Consider the following 14,102-nt stretch of genomic DNA (forward strand, 5'->3'; position numbering starts at 1 on the left):
AAAGGTCTCTGCATCTGTAACCACTGAACAAATTAAAATTAGCTCATTTAATCAGCTCCTAATGGCCTGGCTGTCCCGAGTGGGCCCTGGAACACAGCAAACTTCACAGCAGAAACGCGCGGGCCAATGTCAGTTTATCCTACAACAAAGGGATTTTCTAAATAGCGCGATCAAAATGCAGCGAAGGTGGGGGAGAGCTGGGGAGACAGAACTCTGCCCCCCAGATCTTGGTGGGCCCCACCTCCCCACTTTGTCCCTTTGAATGGAATTGTTCTCTCGGCTTTTGTTCTAATTATCCAAACATATGTGTAACTATTCTACAAAGTGTGTTTTAGCCAGCAAAGGAGGTTAACACTTGCCCCCACCATACATTCCTGGGCCCCCCCCCAACATCTCCCTCTCCCCCATTACCTCCAGCCTCCCAGGCAGGCACAAACGCACATACAGACACACACACCTACACACACGGCAGTCACATACCCACACGGTTCTGCAAAAAGTCACACGTCACGTACAGTTCCATATACATAGTTCTATGTGTGCGGTTCTATGCATGCACAATTACGTGCACACAGTTACTCTACCACACACGCAGCCACAGCGCTCTCAGGTTCCTAACAGCTGGAGGTGGGGAGGCGCAGCTCACCAGACCCCCAGGGAGGGCCGCTGTGCACACACCTGAGGCCCAGGCTGGTAGCAAGGACTCTTATTTCCCTGGAGTGGTTTCTCCACGTAACCTGCCACCTGGGCTAAGTCATTAGGGCAACTGAGGAAGGGGAGCAAAAGGCCAGGGAAGAGGGGCCGGGGCCAAGGGGAAAAAGGGGGTGTCTGGTGCCAGGGCAAGCCTGGGCCAGCGGCCACTCCCAGACCTGGTGGGGAGGCTGGAACAAGGCTCCTCTGTCAATGCCAAGCTTATCTCCTAGCCGACTGACATGCAGCCCTGGAGCCCTGGGTGCTCAGCCCCATGGGTTATCAGTTAGTCTGGATTCAGCCCTGGCTCCACCATTCACTAGCTCTGAGCCTTCACTTCCTCCTCCATAAAACGGGAAGAAGCTCCACCCCAGGGAAACGCCATGCTGACTAAACTGGAGAGTGCAGCACAGTGCCCAGCACAGAACAAACTGCATCAACCTTTGGTGCCGCTTCCCTTATACCCAAGGGCCTGGTGACCCAGGAGGGGCTCAGACGGCGGGTTAGTGACACAACCAGAGGACAGCCAGTTGTCTCGTAGGTTTCACTGTCTTACCCAACCCCAATCCCTCGAGTGAAGGAGAGAGAATTTAAAAAGTAAATCCAAGACATTAAACAGGGTGTAGTGAGGAGGACACGGCAGCTCGCTCCAGTGTTCTTGCCTGGAGAACCCCATGGACAGAGAAGCCTGATGGGCTACAGCCCACGGGGTCACAAAGAGTTGGATCCGACTGAAGGGACTTAGCACGCATGCAAGGAGTAAATGACCAGGACGATGGGAGTCTGGGAAGGTTCTGACTTGAACAGCAGCAACCTGGGTCTGTGCCAACGTTATCCTCAAGTCACAGAAACAGAAACTGGGCTCTCTGTGGCAAGTGGCTTGCAAACAAGTCTGCCTGGATCAAGGCCGCCTCCCTGCCCCTTCCTGTGGCAACAGTTTCTGCAGAGTCTGCTCTCCAAACTGCAAAGTCCACCCAGAGGACCCATGGAGGAAACCGACACCTGAGGACCATCTCCAGTGAGCAGCTCTTGGGACAGGAGGATCAGGCCACTCAACCCACCCCAGACCCAGGAGGGCAGCCCTTCCCCACAGTGGCTCATGAAGGCCTCAATACCCCTGGACCTCCCGTGTCAAGGAGAGGTCAGGAACTGCCCTTGCCTATGTCACAGACTTGGAAACTGAGCCCCAGAAATAGTGCAGGTGGGAGACTCAAGCTGCCACAGCTCCCAGGTGACTCCCAATGGGAGCTGAGTCATCCTAGGCTGGGACTCCTACCCTCCTTCCTGGCCCAGCCCTCACCCAGGCAGCTCCTGAGACCTGTTCTATAGGACCCCCAAGGAGTGTTCAGAAAATGGACCTCGACGTGGGTCCAGCCAGCAGGTTCCACTGCGTTGGTAGTGGCTGTGACCAGTCCTATAGAAATCCCCATCTCCATCTGACTGGCAGAGCCCAGGCCCAGGAGACTCAGAACCACCTGAGGGAGCCTCAGCATGGGCAGCAAAACCTGGGAAACAAGCTCTGGTGTCACCAAGCCTACAGATCCCACATCCTGCAGGCTCCCCCAGCCCTGCCCCCATCAAGCCCCAGGCCACCCAGGAGACAAGAAGCATGGGCAGTAGAGGTCAAATGCATGGGCTTGGGTTGAAGCTTGGCCCTGTCACATGCGTGCTGTGTGACCTAGGGAAAGTGATCTCCCCTCTCTGAGCCACAAATCTCAACTGTAAAATGAAGACAGTGAAAAGGGATGCCTCCCTCCCAGACTTGATGATGGAAGGGGATGCTGTCTGGAAAGTGTCTAGCTCAGCGTCTGCCCCCAGGCCCAGTTGGTAGCCCTTAGTAAGCTCAGGGAGTGTGGTAGGGGGAGAAAAAAGCTCAGGGAATGTGGTAGGGGGGAAAAAAGGAGGGCCTCAAATCCGACTCATCTCCTCCATGGGCATCCACAGAGCCCTAGGCCATCACACACAATGGGCAGGATAAGGGGCACCCTTCCTCTTTCAGATTCAGCAGGACAGGTGTCCCCAAAGACTCAGGCTCACACTGCCCTCCAGGGTCCCTGAACCAAGCCCAGCAGGCAGCTAATGAGGCGGCCCAAAGAGTGCAGCCCAGCCAGACTGACGCAGGAGGGTGGACCCAGAGGCCCCTCAGAGAGCCCCGGGTTTCACTCTCTTACGATAAGGACTCAGAAGAAAACCACAAGGGAAAAAAAAAGGGTTGGCAGTCTTGCCCCCACCTGCCGCCGTGTCACACCACACGCCACGGCCCGGCTGGTCTTGCCTCCTGCTTCTGGGCCATGTGGCCCCCCGCCCCCGCCCTGAGCCCCTGTTTCCACTCTCTGGGGCTCTGGTCACTCGCAGGGCTGCAGTGAGGGTCAGAGGAGAACGGAGTCCGTGTGCTGCTGCTGCTGCTGCTAAGTCGCTTCAGTCGTGTCTGACTCCGTGTGACCCCATAGCCGGCAGCCCACCAGGCTCCTCTGTCCACAGGATTCTCTAGGCAAGAACACTGGAGTGGGTTGCCATTTCCTTCTCCAGAACCCTGTGTGGATGCTCTGTAAACTGCCACCAGCGGGCCCACAGGTGGGATCACCGGCGAGGAGTGCGTGAGAGGCCAAGGGCAGGCACGACCTGCCCACCCCTCCTACACCTGGGCTGTGGCCACAGGAGAAGCGCTAGGACGGGGTGCTCCCTCCAGGGCCCCAAATGCAGGCAGCATGCAGTCACGGGCTGCTCAGCTGTCTGCCTCCATCCTGGCCAGCGCAGAGAGAAGCAGCCACCCAACATGGCACACGGCACACAGTAGGCAACTGGTCAGGGTTTTCCTAACATCTAACGCTCGGACAACCTGCTTCTGCAAAAGAGACCAGTGCAGATGCCCACAAGGGCTCCCCGCAAAGACAGAACACGGAATCTGCGCTCATCCACACTCAGACATCAGAGCCCACGGGCCACGCGGCCCAGGAAGGATGGGGTGGGGGTGTCTGCCCACTCACAGGCCGCCAGGGATGCTCCTCTCTGCCCAGCTCCCTCTCTGCCCAGCAGAGAGGCTCAGATGAAAGAAACCATCCAGCCAGGGGGACGAGACCCTGGGCCCTGAATTCCAGGCCTGTCTCACTCTGCCCGCCGTGCCGTCGGCGACAACGGCCCTCCTTTCTCTGAGACTCGGTTTCCCTGAGTGCTCCAGCTCCCCCTGCCTCAAAAGCCGTGAAACTCCGGTGACACAGCACACTGCCTCGCTCCCAGCCAAGTAGGCTACAATTAATCTGAAGCAGGAATTTTCCTAATTGCTGGGTTTTACAACCCAAACAGAAGAGATAAAGTACAGCTAGTTGACAACACTGGCTTGAGGCAAGACAGTTAAAGCATCTTTTGTGTTTGGGAGGAGGGGGAGCTCTTTGAAACGCTGGTGTGGTGTGAATGGATTGCACCTGGAGGACCAAGCTGAGGCACTGCCCCATGAGAAAAATGTTCAATTCCCTTAGGGAGTCAGGCCAGAAACCCTGGAGGGGGGAAGGCAGGGGCAAGCATCTCAAAGGACCTCGTCTTATCAGGGAGTAAAAGAGAAATGTGTAAATAAAGGGAGGTTCACCTCCAATTTTCCTAATTGCCTTCCTTCACAGGCACATGCTGTTCCACACCCCGCAGCCCCTTCGGAAGGTGGTGTCAGAGCCAATAGGATTCCCACGACTAGGAAGGCCGAGCATCCTCATTAGCCACGCCGGGCCGCTTGGGGGGCACCGGAGAAATGGTGTCAGCAGGCACCAGGCAATGCCCCTCCAACAGGAGGATGGCTGCCCCCCAGGGGAGGCGGAGGACAATGTGTGAAGGGGTTCCTTCAGGCCCAGGATCTTTCAGGGAGCTACAGAACTGGCAGCAGCCACCTCCGAAACAGACACAAACCACGGGCAGGGAATCCAGCGGCCAGCCCCTGGAGCCAGCAAGAGCCAGCCCTTCCTGCGTGTCCCAAACACAAATCAACCTGCCACGGGGCATGCCACCTCCTACCCGAGTGCACCAGTCGTGCTGTGAGGGACAGAGGTCGGGCAGCGCTGTTCTGTTGATGAGGTTGAAGGACAGCTCTGCCCAGTGCTGACTGAGCAGGATTCTGTGAGTGAAGCCCCGTATATCTTGCACGTGCTGGTCCACAATCCCCTACCCGAAACCCTCGAAGCCAGACGTGTTCCAGAATCCAGACCTCTTCAGGTTCTAGAAAAGTAACAGACTGTCTTTCCTTGGTATCTGGGAACACCTCAGAAGCAACTGAGCACACTGATATTTCTGCAGCAAAACATAATTCACCACCATAAATTAAACTCTATAATTTAATGGCTCACATCAGCCAGGTCAAATCTTGCTGCCAATTGAGAGGTTGTTGTTGTTGATGTTCCGTCGCTAAGTCGTGTCTGACTCTTTGTTACCCCATCTACACCAGGCTTCCCTGTCCTTCACTATCTCCAGGAGTTTGCTCAAACTCATGTCCATCGAGTCAGTGATGCCATCCAACACCTCATCCCCTATCGTCCCCTTCTCCTCCTGTTTTCAATCTTTCCCAGCATCAGCGACTTTTCCAATGAGTCAGCTCTTAGTATCAGGTGGCCAACATATTGGAGCTTCAGCTTCAGTATGAGTCCTTCCAATGAAGATTCAGGGTTGATTTCCTTTAGGATCGACTGGTTTGATCTCCTTGCTATCCAAGGGACTCTCAAGAGTCTTCTCCAGCACCACCATTCAAAAGCATCAATTCCTCAGTGTTTAGCCTTCTTTATGGTCCAACTCTAATATCCATACATGACTACTGGAAAAACCATAGCTTTGACTAGATGGACCAAAACTTCTGGTTTCAGGCTTTCTGGAATTCAGAATAGTGAATAAGGGATTCAGGACCTATACTATATAGTCCGGAATTCTCTGGGCCAGAATACTAGAGTAGGTAGCCATTCCCTTCTTTAGGGGATCTTCCCAACCCAGGGATTGAACCCAGGTCTCCAGCATTGCAGGCGGATTCTTTACCAGCTGTCTTTAATCTTCCTAGGGACACTATAGGGGAGAATCCGCTGCCATTCCTCCTTTCCAGAAGAGAAAAGTGAAGCATAGGGAAGTTAAGAGTAATTTCCCCACAGTGACAGCACGTAAGTAGGGGAGCCAGCCGCCTAGCCTGAGGGTCTGTGCTCTCCACCCCAGGAAGTCCTGACCAAAGTACTGAATCGCAGTTTAAAAGCTTCCTGAAAAAAAAAAAACACTCAAGCATATGTGAACGTCCCCATTCGACCCCACTACGTGTGCGGTATTTGGGCTACCCCACCAGGAGGCACCCTACCTGGAGGCTACCGAGACCCTGAGGGCATCCCACACCTGCCAGGGTCCTTGCTGGAGCCCAGAAGCCCAAGGTAGGTTTCCACCAGCAGGTGAGACTCCCCACCCCGCCCTGGTGCCCAGGTAATTACTCCCACGTGACACATTCTGCACAGATCATTTTACCCACAGCAAACATGCTAAACACATCTCCTGTCTAGGAGAAATGGGTCACACGGTAATCCCATTTGACAGAGACCAGGGTTTCTGGGTCCAGAAGATCCCCTGGAGGAGGAAATGGCAACCCACTCCAGTGTTCTTGCCTGGAGAATCCCATGGACAGAGGAGCCTGGTGGGTTACAGTCCACGGTGTCGAAAAGAGTCGGACACGACTGAAGCAACTGAGCATAGAAAAGTACAAGGACTTCCAGCTGGATTCCCAGAGGGCAGAGACCCCATCTCTTCAAAAGATGTGCGAGCCCCACAACTCTCCAGGTAGAGCCCTGGTTGTCTCTGGCTTCTCTTCCTTGGCGATTTTTTTCAGCTGCTGGGAAAGATTGCTGTATAAGCAAAATCCTGATGCCCTATTACCAAATAATTACATGATAATTTCGTAGGCATTAAGACACTCCCACCGGCGCAAGCCGTGGTGTCCAGCCCGAACAGAAGCCGCCCCGGACAGCGAGTGCTTGTTAAAGAGAACTCCAGCGTTGAGAAAGACCCCCAGCTGCAGTGCTGGCCCGTTCTTTCTGTGCTCTGATTTCTAATTAAAAATTAAAGCAGGCACCTTTCTTCAGAAATCCAATTAGAGAGAAGCATCAAACTGATGGGCCAAAGCAAGCACATGTGTGCAAATACACATGGGGACACGCGTGTGTACTCGCACATGCACGTGCAGGCACCAACTCCTTCCTGCCTCAGCAGCAAATCCCAATCCAGTCTTCCGTTCAGTCAGCACGGATGGTGGTAGTGGTGGCGGTGTAGTCGCCAAGTCATGTCCAACTCTTGCGACCCCGTGGCTGTAGCTGCCTGGCTCCTCTGTCCATGGGATTCTCCAGGCATGAGGACTCACCAGTTTCTGGGCACAGCACGTGACCAAGAGGAAACAACCCCGAGCCCGTGCCTTCAGGAGCTTATTCTTTAAAGGAGACTGAGGAAAGGGCACGAGACAAGGCAGACCACAGCGGACCATAAAAAGGGTGTCGTTAGGCGGAAGTCAGGTCTGGCTGGCCGATCACGGACGCCACCATGGGGCAGACCAGACCTCACACTGGGTCTTAATTTATGGGGGAAAAATAAAAAGCCAAGGGGCAGGTAGACAGAACATTCTGGGCAGAGGAAATAACAAGGGCAAGAAAGACAGCTGGCACGAGAATGGAAGTTATTCCAATAGATGGATGGATAGTTAAAGACATAGATAAAAGGTAGATGTCAATATTACCTACTACATGCACTTTTATCTTATGTAAATTGAGCTATGGATTCAGCAAAAGGACAGAAATAGCCTGTGATTCCATGTTATCTGAGAGCAGGCACCCAGGAAGGGTCAAGTTGAACGTAACTTTGCTCTTCCATCCATCAGCCTATGTCCCATCAGCCTCTCCTACCACGGGCGCCTCAATCAGAGTGCCCACAGGACTTTCAGTGTGTATACAACCAGTGCACAGAGTGCTCTTGGCTGGGTTGTTGCTGTTTAAGTAGCTCAGTCGTGTCTGACTCCTTCCTGACCCTATGGATTGCAGCCCACCAGGCTCCTCTGTCCATGAGATTCTCCAGGCAAGAATACTGGAGTGGGTTGCCATGCCCTCCTCCAGGGGATCTTCCCGACCCAGGGGTCCAACCTGTGTTTCCTGCTTGGCAGGCAGATTCTTTACCGCTGAGTCACCAGGGAAGCCCACCTGGGTGGGTAGCAGCCCAATTTATGTCTCCAACATGCGTCAGTGGTCCTGCCATGTGTATATGACTTGCTGCCGAAGTGCAGACAGAGCACTGCTCCACTTTACAAGTAAGGACAGCAAGGTTCGGAGAGCTGATGCCACTCTGCTGCAATCACAGAGGGGCAGAGCCTACGTCTGACCCCAGGCAGTGTGGCCCCAGAGTCCAACCTCGGGACCACTAGACAGAGAGCAACATGAATAAAGTGGTATTTCAACAGATTCATCAGTCAACAGCCCGTGAGTGGGATGGGGCAAAGAGAAAGCAGAGACCAGACACCCAGGGAAGCCAACGCAACAGCCCAGCCTGGAGGTGCTAAGGGGTAGACTCTAAGAATGAGGCCTCAGAACAGACCGATGGCAAAGACAGGGGTATCTAGGGGTGGCGGGAGGTCTAGCATCTAAGTGAAGAGATTTTCTTCAATAAACTACAATCTCTGAGCTACTGGTGACCAAGTTTTCTTAGGAAGGAATCGCCCCAGTCCTTCCCCACCAGTCACCACCAGCCCTTCCCAACTTCTCTCTTGATGGGAGAAAACACTACCATCCCAAGAAATCCTGAGAATATCCTTCCCCCCACCCACATGGACAGGATGGTGGATAGACAGCTTAGAACTGCTCAAGGCAGAGGGGGAGGCGCATACACCTGTGGTGTGAGCATTCATCTTCCCCTGAAATGATGCCCTGCACTTCCTCATGCCAACATTACAGGACTGTGGGAAGAGTGCTAGAAGCAAGAGTCAACCTTTCCAGCGGATCTACTAACATGCTGTGTGACCCTGGAGACATCACTCAACCTCTCTGAGCCTCGGTTGCCTTTATCTACTGAGTCACACACACAATAAACATGCACACATGTCCCATTATGTTCCAGGTGCTGGGTTGGGAGTTGAGACAGGACAGTCTGTCCTACACGACTCATGGGGCCAAAGCCCGCCCTGGATACAATGCCAGGAGTTGCATGTCCCCACCCATGTGCTGGAATGACTGCCCTGGTCATCTGTGATTAGGTGGGGGTGGGGAGGAGTCTTGGGAATTCTAGAAAGTTCAGCCACTCCCAGAATCCCCTATCTGCTGGGCCCATGCCCAGCACCAGGGGCAGCCTGCCGCCCTACCACTCCATGGCTCCATCAGCCGGGACCGGTCACGTAGGAGCTCGGGAGCCTGGCTGCCACGGCCTCCGCCACCACGGCTGCCACCGCCCCGCCCCCTCCTGCCAGCTGCCTTTGCGCCTGCTGCCGCCTCTGCTCATTTCCAGGCAAATGTTCTAGTTAATTAAAACACACCCAAGTGCTCACACGCACATGAAGCCAAGCTACAAAATCTGCTCTACCCAACTGCAGCTTCTTTTCTCCAGCCTGGGATCCACACCGGCAAGGGAGGTTTCCAAAGCTGCCGTTATTGGCACCAAGGTTTCGCTTGTACAGTCCTACTGGGCACACAGGCTTATATACAAGGCATGTGCAGGCGCACTTGTGTCCACGCACACACACACATTCATTCTTGCTCCTTACACGCATGTATGCAGGGTGTGACACACATATACCTATGTACACAGGTGTGCACATGCTCACACATACATGCACACACCCACAGGGCTCCCTCCTCCAGGAAGTCTTCTCCAGCTACACTGACCCTCCAACTCATAACATCAGCCACAATTAATACATGAACACTCAGAGCAGGAGGGGATGCATGAACTGATAGATGACTCAACTGATCCTCGTTGCCTCCAGCCCCATTTGGGTGCTCGCTGGATCAGTAGAATAGACTGAATTCCCAGGGAAAGAGGATCCAGGAGGGTATAATCTCTTGCATTTTCACCTACGCTGCGGAGCTCTGCCAGGCACTAACCAGGACCCATGGACACACGTATGAGTACACCTGTGATGTGTACGGCCCATGTCACCAGAAAACTCACCTTCCCAGATCTGGACATCCAAACCAACCAGGAGCTGGTGAGAGAGAGATCTGACCTCAAGGCCAGGAGATGGAAAGCAGCTCCCTTCAATGGTTGAACTCCAAGAAAGGCAGCAGAGTGTCTGGTGGTCCATGGGACTTCCTAGCATTCTGGGCCTAACATGGGTCCACAGCCATCAGAAGGCAGGTGACTCTACCTGATAAAACAGCCAGGATGAAACAGCTAGCTATCTGCCCCAGCACACATTTCTAGCATACTCCAAGTCCACCAAGATCACCTTGCTGGTAGGAACCAGGAACAATCACATTCTTGATGAGGGTTTGACAGTCATGCAAGAATTCAGTCACTTAGAGCCCTGGATGAGGCCTGGCAAGGATTTCTGTTCAAGGAGAAGGGGGCAGCTGTGTTGGGTACCTCAAACTGCATCACATGGACAACAGGTCATCTAATTCATGCCATGGGACTGGCAAAGCTCTCTGCAGAGAGTACAGACATAGCTTTTGAAAGGGTATTTGGAAAGGAGTGAAGACAGTAGCCCAGCAGACATCTCAGTCACCCACTCAAACTATGGTCCCAGACCAACAGCTCAGCATTGCCTGGGAGTTTATGAGTAGGGCAGCATTCCAGGCCCCATCTAGACCTGCTGAATCAGAACCTGCATTTTACAACATTCCATGAAATTAAAAGATGCTTGCTCCTTGAAAGAAAAGCTATGACAAACCTAGACAGCATATTAAAAAGCAGAGACATCACTTTGCCAACAAAGGTTCATCTAGTCGAAGCTATCGTTTCTCCAGTAGTCATGTGGGGATGTGAGAGTTGGACCATAAGGAAGGCTATGTGTGTGTGCTTAGTTGCTCCGTCGTGTTTGACTCTTTGAGACACCATGGACTGTAGCCCATGAGGCTCCTCTGTCCGTGGGGATTCTCCAGGCAAGAATACTGAAGCAGGTTGCCATGCCCTCCTCCGGGGGATCTTCCCAACCCAGAGATCAAACCCAGGTCTGCTTCACTGCAGGCTGAGCACCAAAGAATTGATGGTTTCGAACTGTGGTGCTGGAGAAGACTCTTGAGAGTCCCTTGGACTGCAAGGAGATAAAACCAGTCAATCCTAAAGGAAATCAACCCTGACTATTCATTGGAAGGACTGATGCTGAAGCTGAGGCTCCAATACTTTGGCCACCTGATGTGAAGAGCCAACTCACTGGAAAAGACCCTGATGCTGGCAAACACTGAGGACAGGAGGAGAAGGGATGAGATGGTTGGATGGCATCACCCAACAAAGGATGAGATGGTTGGATGGCATCATCAACTCAATAGACATGAGTTTGAGCAAACTCCAGGAGATAGTGAGGTACACGGAAGCCTGATATGCTGCAGACTATGAGGTCGTAAAGGGTTAGACATGATTGAGCACCTGAACAAAAACAACAATTAGTAATTGTGATTATCTAAAAGCGAAATGAAAATATAGTTCTTTCTTTAAATTTATGTGTTCAAACAGCTATTAAGTTCTCAGGACATAAGTACTTGTTATTTGCACCTGACTCTTTGAACAAAGGGAACTATTAAGTAATTCTTTTGGCTTAGAGGTACCCTGAAAAAAAAATCACAGACGCTAAGGTATTATGATCCAAGAAAGCTGGGAACCTCTGAACTCTGTATAGGGTGTGGTCTGGGTGACAGGGACACAACAGGGAAGAAGGCAAAGTCCTGCCCTTTTAGGACTGACAGTCTGGTGGGAGAGATGGACAGTAAGGGGACAGGTAATCAAATCATCCTATAAGATGTTAGGAATCAGTAATGAACAAAAAAGTAAAGCAGAGTGAAGTAACGTGCATAAGCCCTGCTCTCCAGCTCTGTCCTCTCCCTGTCATCATGTCCCCATGCCAGACACCTTTCCTCTCTCTCCTCTCATGCCTACACAGCTCGTCACCAAGTCCTGTCCATCCTGCATTCAGCCGGGTCTCAAATCTACCCACCAGCCTCCCCAGTTTGCTCCCATCACTTGAGTCCAAGCCACTGTGGCTGGCTGGTTGTTCAGTTGTTGCTTGGTTGGTTTGGACCACCTCATTGACCCCTAACAGGATTCCCCGTGTCTAGTCCAATCCAGATACAGATCTTTGCAGAGCACAGGTCCACTCACATTGCTGCCCTGCTTAAAATCCCCTTGAGACCTTCCCACTGCTCCAAGCAACTCACAACTTCTCCAGCCTTGGAATCAGATTGGACCTGCCATCCTCATTTGTTTTCCCATATTGCTTTTCACACAGAACCTGCTATTTATCCACAGCAACCACCAAAAGCCCAGCTTTGCAAAGATGTGAAGTCATCAACAGGAATACAGAGCAATCTAATGTTGAAATGGTGGACAACCTCAAGCTAGTAGCTCATATCATGTGCAGTAGATGCTGAGTACTGCTGTGTTCCCCTTGAAAATTTAAAATATACCACAGAGCTCTGACAGATTAGCTCTGCCTTGGCCCACAAGTTGGGGAGATCAATTTGCTGAATGAATGGATGGATGAATAAATGAACAAGGAGCATTAGGAGAATCTGAGACACAAAATTGAATCCTCACTCCATACGAATGTTCACAGATCCCTGTGAATACTGGTTGAAGGATGCCATCCCCAGCTGCTTTAGAGCCCACTGGGTCTCCCTCTGGGTCTCAAATCTGCCCAGTAATATTCAGGTAAAGAACCATCAGTATACAGGTCAGGAGCCGTCAATATGCAGGTCTGGATCCATCTTCATTTGTAAAAGCACAAACTTTAAGCCAGACAAGTGCCAGTGTCTGTCAAGGCTAGTGGAGAGAAATAATTTTCTAAGAAATGTTCATGTGCCTCAGCTCCAAGGAACCAAGGAACCCCAGAGTTGGGACAACAGGCCTATCCAGTAAGAAGACCAAAAGGCTTCCCAGATTTTGAGAGTCAGGGGTTCAGGCCTCAGGAGAGCAACACAGAAAAACCACATGGGGGACTCAGTACAAGCGGGAAGGGAAGCAAGCGATGAAGGGTGGGTTTGGGGAAACGGCCAAAGCACAAAAGGCCTTCTTTGTCTTAAGCATCGGCAGCAGCTGCGCTGGTCTGGGGAAAATGAAACCCACCAGCATCCAGACTAAGCTGCTTCCAAGTTTGAGTGGGAAAAGAGACATGGTTCTCTTTCGGCACCTTCTTTCCCCCTGGGCAGCAAAGCTTTGGTTCCTGGATGCTTTTGAGGGTGGGGAGAGAAGAGAAAAACTCATGTGTGTATTAACACTGTCAAGATCACGTCAGCGACAGGCTTCCTAAAGCAAACGGTGCAGATTTACAAACCTTGGCGTTGGAAGGACTGACGGACAGGGAGATTAAATGGCAGAGTGTGTGCAGCAAAGCAGAGGCTAATGAGACCTCAGACCAGATTGTTTCACCACAAATGTCAGGGACTTCAAAGTGACGGCTCCCGGCCCGTTGTGCAGTGAGAGAAGCCCACGGGCACATCCAACCCCGCGGCCTCTGCCACCACCCGCAAGCGCCTGCTTGCCGCTCCTGGAGGCTGTGAGGGTTGTGAGCTGGGCTTCCAGCCTCCACACCGTCTCATCTTCCAATATTAGAATTCTTTCCAGGACTTCCCTGGTGGTCCAGTGGTTAAGACTCCACGCACCCAATGCAGGGGATCCAGGTTCGCTCCCTGGTCAGGGAACTAAATCCCACTCACAGCAACTAAAGGGTTCACATGTCCAGCTAAAGACTCTACATGCCACAACTAAGACCCCAGGGCAGTCAAATAAACAAACATTAAAAGAAAGAATTCTTTCCACGCCCTACCCAGCACCCCCTTGGCACGCTCCATCTCTGCTCATGGCTGTCTCCTCCCTTCCTCCCCAGCCCCCTCCATCCCCCTCCTGTTTCTCAAGGTAGGGACCCCCTTGTCCCCCATCTCCGCTTCCTCTTCCCTGTCTGCTTGCTCTCATCCTATCCTCTCTTCCTCACCCTCAGAGGGTCTGTCCCGCCTCCCCTGCCTGCTTCCCCCTCATTCCCTCCTCCTGAGCCTCTTTCTCTCCATCCCCCCTTTCCATCCCACTCCTCAGGCCCCTCTCTCCACCAGGGAGAAAGGAGCCAGGGAACGGGCGGAGCTGCTGGGGCTTGCAGGAGCTCACGGGGCTGGCCGAGCATATCCCACCCCACCTGCTCGGGGGAAGAAGGGTGAACCCATGCACAGAAGGCCCAGCCACGGGGAAGAGCCCTTGGGCTGCCAGAGCCTCCCAGGCCATACGTGCCAAGCCAGGGT

At 52.8% G+C, this 14,102-nt stretch overlaps 1 protein-coding gene across 1 annotated transcript in view; it reads right to left on the minus strand.

Annotated features, from left to right (window-relative positions):
* The window catches only part of ZNF423 (zinc finger protein 423), a 346,039-nt gene that overhangs the window by 174,104 nt on the left and 157,833 nt on the right, over positions 1–14,102 (minus strand). The gene's annotated exons all lie outside the window — the stretch shown is intronic.

The sequence above is a fragment of the Bubalus kerabau genome, chromosome 17 (assembly GCF_029407905.1).
Source record: "Bubalus kerabau isolate K-KA32 ecotype Philippines breed swamp buffalo chromosome 17, PCC_UOA_SB_1v2, whole genome shotgun sequence".
In the NCBI taxonomy this organism is placed as follows: Eukaryota; Metazoa; Chordata; class Mammalia; order Artiodactyla; family Bovidae; genus Bubalus; species Bubalus kerabau.